The sequence below is a fragment of the Vicugna pacos genome, chromosome 2, assembly GCF_048564905.1.
Source record: "Vicugna pacos chromosome 2, VicPac4, whole genome shotgun sequence".
NCBI lineage: Eukaryota > Metazoa > Chordata > Mammalia > Artiodactyla > Camelidae > Vicugna > Vicugna pacos.
In genome coordinates, this window is record NC_132988.1 from 27,920,821 (window position 1) to 27,928,148 (window position 7,328).

Sequence of the window (7,328 nt, forward strand, 5' to 3'; positions counted from 1 at the left end):
TGCTCAAAACAAGTATTTATAGTCATAGCTCTCTTAAATATAATCTCTGTCTTGCTGAGTTGTGAGGTCATTTGTCCAGCCATATACACATACAACACACAAGACTTTTCCTTCTTCTCCACCTTACTTTCAATCTATCAATAAATTACATTTATTGAACCCTCCAAAGTCCTCTTTAATATACATTTCTCCTCTCCAACTTAATTTTAATGCCATAGATCAAGATCTCTTTGTTTCCTATTAAATAAAATCATTAAAAATTATCAAAGCACACAGGAAAAAAGAAAAACAGTAAACATTTCACAGAAGTGAATGAACGTCACAGCATATTTGGCAAAGAATTCAGATTACCGTTACACAAATTAAAGTACCTTTGAGTAGTTGCTTTGCATATGTTTATTTAGAAAAGAATAAAATGAAAATATATTGTAGTGATACTGATAGCCTTGGACACCACTGGTACATCAAATATTCTTTCAATTTACTTAAAATTTTGTGGAGCAACAGATTTGAAGAGTCATAAAAATTCAGATCTTTGAATGTAGTGAGCTCTTCTCACTCAATAATATATTCCTAGGAAGTGTTCAGGATAATCACTTATCAATCTTATAAATGTGAAACGAGATAAACTACAGATAAAATGAAATTTTCAAAATAAAAAAGCATAATTTTTCTAGTTGTGTTTACAAATGAAAGATTAACATTTACCTATGAATGAAACATAGAAAAAAAACCAAGTATAACAGAAAACATAATTTTTGAAGCAGTGAATTCAAGATGCTAAAGTCCAAATTAGAATTTTTTCATGTTCTGAAACAGAATGCATAAAATTATACATTTTTTGCAAATTTTACTTTTCTATGAGTTGAATATTTGTTTTAAGAAATAATTACCAGTTAAATGCCTCTTCAACAAACATAACCCTCTCATGTGTGTTATGAACATCTGTCACTAGAAGAAATTAAACAATATTAAACTTACAGGAAAAGGTTATATTGATACCATGTGAATTTTCTTTACTAGTTAACTTAAAAATTCAATTTATAGGAAAAATAGGCACCTGAGAAAACGGAACATCCAGCCTGGTCCTTAACTTCCAGCACACACCCTCAGTAACCAGAGGCCACCCGTGATGAGGGACCAGAAAGGACCCTGGGGGTCGCAGAGTAACGACAACTTGGAAGGCTACAGGAAGGCCCTGGATATTGATTTTGCCTCCTGCAATATGTCGTCCGTCTGACTTAGATGACGATCATCCAGAAAGATGGTGATAAGTTCAAGGCGAAAACCAACAGCATATTTCGCAACTACAACATCGATTTCGCGGGGTGGAGGAGTTTGACGAGGACACAAAGGGCCTGAACAACCGGAATGTTAAGACGCTGGTCATCTGGCAAAGTGATGCCCTTGTGTCCATGCAGAAAGGAGTAAAGAAAAACCGCGGCTCCAAGCAGCGAGTCGAGGGGAACAAGCAGTACCTGGAGCTGACGTGCGGAGACCGGGTGTCCGTCAAGCGGTCAAGAAGTAATGGCGGCGAGGGCGCCTACTGAGCATGCGCTCCACCCTCCCCGCGAAAAGTTCTGGGACGCCGCCGCCGGGACCCTCCCTCTCCTTACAGAGCCCCTTAAAGCATCCGGATGGGTTTTAAACCAAACGAGTGAGTAACAGTGTCAGACACATTCGTAACTTCCTTGAAAGCTGGCATTAAACGAAAAAACAAAAATTTGTTTCTAATTATAAAACATTTGAAAGTTTATGTTCCATGATGTAACAGTGATCATTAAAATAGATACTAGTACATATATATAATAAAATAGCAACTACTTACCTAAAATTATGCAGTATAACAAGAATATCAGGTGACATTGAATATGTCATATTTTCTTAAGTAAAAATTAGGTATGTCACATTCAATTATAATCAAATTTTTGTTGAAAAGAAACAGGATTTTTGAACATGGTTGTTTGTGTGAGGCTGTCCCTTTTGCAACATAACCCTGTTAACAGTAAAAACTCTGACCAGTGCTCTGAGTTGGAGGACTTTACTATTCACAAGACCAACTACATAATTTGCAGGCTCAGAAAAAAGTGAAACTGCAGAGCTTCTTGTTCAAAAGTTATTAAGAATTTCAGGATGGCAGAGTATGAAACCAAGCATGGGTCCCTTCTGAGGGCAGGGCCCTGTGTAACTGCAGTGGTCACATGCCCATGAAGCTGGCCCTGGCTGCCCTACATGTCTCCTCTATTACTTTCATATCGTTGGGTGTTTTATGATTGTGTAATTCAGAGAAAAAAATTAAAGACATATTTTGCACTATTTTAACAAATACTGAGCATCTTAGGTGGTATCAATCCTGAATCTGAAAATATATTCATAAATAAAAATTATGGTATTGAATCTAATATGCTATTATTCACAATTCTAAGAGTACTCTTTCAAATATAACCACAAATATTCAATGGAACAGAAGCTGAGATAAAGGTTTAATATACATTAGCATCGCCTAATAGAGCATTCTCTCAAGATTCTGGTCTTTTGTTCCTCGGGCCCATTCATATTGACAACACCTAGGCTTAATTCTAGGTATACTTTCTTCTTTTTCCTCTCTTTTTTTTCTTTTCTCCTGTGTATGTATTTGCTGGTTTGCTTGCCTGCAGTAAAACTGATTAAGCCATTGAATCATTCTTAAGTTATATCCATTAGTGAGTGTTGTAGATCTGTTTCCTTTCTTACTTGAGAATTTCCCCGCAAATTATTTATAATGTAATGTTTGTATGAGATCTTTCTGAGACTTTGAATGGTTGGAATGTTTAAATTTGAATAAAATATCTGGCTATATGTAAAATTCTAGGTTCAAATTAATTTTTATTAAATACATTAAAAATATTAATCCATTGTCATCTAGCATCCCAACGTTACTAATGAGAAATTTAGATTCTACTTCATTTCATGTATTTACTACTTCTTTTTGACATTTTTTAGAACAATTTATATAGATTTTATGTCTTAGCATTTTATAACATTGCTTTTAGGTCAGTTTTTTTTTCTATTTCTTCTATTTAGTAATCAATGGTCTTTTAATCTGAAGTCATTCATTCCTATTTAAATCTAGAAAATTTATCTCCATTATGTCTTCAAACATTTTATCTTCACTACTTATACTTACGTTTTCTCTTTATGATATTGCTTTCACCTGAATTTCAGCACATCCATTTTCATTCTTCGTATTTTCACTTTCTTTTATATTATTTTATTTCAATATCTTTCTCAGTTTCACTCTTTTAGAGATCCTTAAATTGATATTCTGAGTTGTTAATCTGTTTTTTAGCTATATCCATTCTACTAGGTATTCAATTTACTGTGTCTTATGGTCATTATATTTTATATAACAAATGTTACCACTTGTTTTATCGGTATATCTTGATGTTATGTTAGACTAGTATTTTCCTTTATGTCTTTTATTATGCTTATTAAACTTTATTTACAGTTTTGCCACATCCATTTAAATTCTAAAAGTCTATGTCAGGGGTCACAAATTAAAGACTTCATATTTTTATAAACAAAATGTCATTGTAACACATTCAAGCCCATTTATTTATCTATTATCTATGGCTGTTTTAGTTTAACAAGGGGAGAATTAAGTACTTGAGGTCACACAGCTCAAGAAATAAAAATACTCTCTCGCCATTTACAGAAAATGTTTGCTGATTCTTGTATATATAATTCAACTTGCTCTTTTTCTTTTGAAGTAGTTGTGTTCATTTTTTCCTGAAAGTATTGGAAGTTATTCTGAGAATGAGTCTGAGGAGAGGCCAAAGGATGAAACTTGATTTTGTTCATTTATTTGCATATGTGTATCCAAAAGCAGCACTATATAACTGAAGCATTCTTTATCCCAGATGATGGAGGAATACCCTGCTGATAGCTCATGCTGAGTCCTTCTCTAAGAATTGCTCTCAACTGAAGGAGGAATACTTTGTCCTGCCCTCTTGCTTAATTCAGAACAACTTTGAAGGACTATCCCAGTTAGAGAGCTCTCTGTAGATTCTTAAAGGTAGCAAGTGTAACTGACCAAAATTTTAAGTTCCACCATGCTCAATCTTTGCTTTCTTCAGTCCCTTATACAGTGGTGTGTCTTAGAGCTAATGAGAACTAATATTTTTTCAAGATTTCTTAAAAAAATTTTCTGGAAGGGGGGGTTAATTGGGTTTATTTTCTTGTTTATTTTTAATAGAGGTACTGGGGATGAACCCAGGACCTTGTGCATGCTATGCATGCACTCTGCCACTGAGAGCAAATTTTCAATATTCAATAATTTTGCAAACTAGTTGTCAAACCATTGATAGATAAGGGGAAAAAAACCATAGTAGAATTATTTAAATCATAGAAATCAGCAAATGTATATCAGGGTTTTATTTTCCCCAAGAGAGCTGAGGATACCATTATACCAGCATACCCCATTGCTTACAGATGCGGTTCCCTAGAGCACCCCCTAGTAAACTTCCTTCATGCAACTCTCCATTTCACAGTCAGGTTCCTGGGACAGTGATCTTAAGAGACATGGGGCCAGAAGAGGTTCAAGGAAGCAAACCCCACGTGAAATTTTGTAGTTGGATCACCCAACACCTGGATGGCAATGAGAGCTCCATTATTGTTATCAAGGAGAATAACAATAACCCTGGGATAATGTAGTGCTGATATTGTAACACTTACCACTGGTGGTGAACTGGAATTGAATGCCAGTAGAAGAAAATGCACTGATACAATATCTCTAATATTAGAGTGGCTCAAGTAGTAGTAGTTATAAGACAATGCAATTAAATGCCTTTACCTTGGTGAGAAAGATGAATTTAAAAAAGAGGGAGGTGATTAATCACCAGTTTAAGGCAAAGTCAGAAGGTTAAGGAGCTTCTTTTGTAGCATATAAAGAGACTCTTACCTATTAGAGCCAAAAGCAGAAAAAGCTAGGGATCAGGCCCAAAACTTAATTATAATGAAAGCAGAGATCCAGAGAATGTTGAATTCTCAATTCTGGCAATTTTTTATGCCAACTCAGGGACCTCGTTGAAAAAGAGTGATACTCTTTGACTTGAGACAGGGATATCTGACTCAACACATCGAAGAACCTTGAAACTCCAGATCCATCCCTTTGGACCTGCAGAAGTGTTTCATTGCTCTTTCATAAAGGCGAGAAATTTCCTCTTTCCTTGAAGAGTATGCAGAAGGCTCTGGCTTATAAAACAACACCAGCCTTCTTCAGAATCTACACATACTTTTCTTTCTGAATACCAGAACAATAACTGGAATAAAATCACAAACTATCTCATTTGGGGAAGTACTGAGTCTCCTTTGAATGTCAGGTACTATACCACAAGGGAGCTTTGGATCTATCAATTAGTATTAGCAGGAAGCAAGACAGTATGTATGAGATTGGATCCTGAAGATGCAGAACTGAAAGACGATGAGACATCAACCTGAAAAAAGAGAAAGCTTGTCGTCTGGGAGGATGCTCATGTAAGAGAAGATTTAATATACTGGCAAGGTCCTCATGATGCAGTATTAATATTAATACTAGGTTGGATTTTGGAAACATGAAAAATGTGATAGCCCACACAAATTGAAGGAGAACTTGCAGAAATGCCACAGCTAACCATGTAGTTATAAATCAAAAGATTCAGAAAAATGAGAATGAGAGAATGGGTATGTTATGCAAAGCCAAAAAAAAAAAAAAACCAAAAAAAAAACCACCAGGTGACTTTGTTACATGGCAGATCCAGAGCTCACTTCTTTTACCATAGTGTTAAGGAAAGCACTATTGAGAAAGGTTTAAGGCCAGGCTGATAATAGGAGATGCTATTACAGAACTGTGTTCTCTGCTACCAATGCAGATGATAATATTCCAAAATAATACAAGTCAGGTATTAGCCCTTAACCATCAGACTAAAGATGAATAAATATATTTTAATAAATGGCAAGGATGCATCAGTAGCTTGAGATGTCTAACTTTGAATAAAGTATCCCTGGGGCCAAGAAAAAATGGGCAACCAACAAAAGGGTTTTGCTCAATCTATTAAATACAAGGAAATAGAGAATCAGGCATGTAACCCAATAAAAAGTCATAGCTACTTGCTCATTATCTGGAACTGGGTTTTTGGGGATTTTGGTTGTTTGTTTTTGCTTAGGAACCACTTGAAGGAGAGGATTTTCAGTTGACCATCTTCATTCACACTTAGACCTGATTTAGATAATGAGATCCTGAACTTCAACCCTGAGCATGATCCCATAATAGGATGATGCTTCTGGAGAGGAGGGTATCATGGAGGGTATGGAGGGCTGTGTGTAGTGTGCATGTGGCAGGTGTGTGAATTGTCATAGTTGACTTCAGAAGATTCTAAGTTTCCTAAAACTGCATTTCCTATCATACACAGTCTTCCATGACATGTGCCTTCTGTCATCAAAAGGTGGAGTTCATGCCTTGCTCCTTTGAAACTTTTGTGATAGACTCAACTTATAGAGTATGACAGAAGTTGCACAGTGTGACTTTGAAATCTAGACCAAAAATAATATAGTTGACCCTTGAACAACACCGGTTTGAACTCTACAGGTCCACTTATGTGAAGATTTTTTCCAATAGTATTACAGGACTACACAATCCACTGTTGGTTGAATCCACAGATGCGGGATCGTAAATACAGAGGAACAGAACATAAATATAATGAGGTCGGACTCTAAGTTATACAAGAATATGGACCACAAGGAGTTGTCTCTAACCGCTGCTTTGTTCAAGGTACATCTTAAGCTTCTTTCTCTCTCTAAAAATACTTGCCCTTACAATCCAGATGCTGTGATTTTAACAAGCTCAGATCATACAGTTCTTGCAGAAGAACCAGGGCTATTGTTCCTCACATTTGGCTGAATCCTAAGCTGAGAATCATCCCCAACTTGCTAGCCCAATGATTGAGCCAGCCTGAAATCAGATTCTCCAGCCCTCAGTCAAGCCACTCCAGTTGATGCTGCCTGGAACAAAGAAAAGTCTTTCCCATCAAGCTCCATGTAAAATGGAGCTTTATCAGAAAAAGGAATGACTGTTTTTTCAAGCAAATAAGTTTGATTACTATAACTTTGTAGCACATCTTGTAATTACCTAGTAGTAATCCTCCAACTGTATTCTTTATTGTGATTATTTTGACCATTGAAATTCATTTCCATATAAATTTTAGAATACAGTTGAAAAAAAATACAAGAAGAAAAACTTCTGAAAATTTGATTCAGCTTGCAGTGAATTTTAAGATTCATTTTGGGAAGAACTGACATTAAGTATATGGAGT

The 7,328-nt window shown here is 35.6% G+C and overlaps 1 pseudogene; it reads left to right on the forward strand.

Moving 5' to 3' along the window:
- The first annotated feature begins 1,132 nt into the window (after positions 1 to 1,132).
- Positions 1,133 to 1,550, forward strand: LOC102535270 (retinol-binding protein 2 pseudogene; annotated as a pseudogene).
- The last annotated feature ends 5,778 nt before the right edge of the window (positions 1,551 to 7,328 follow it).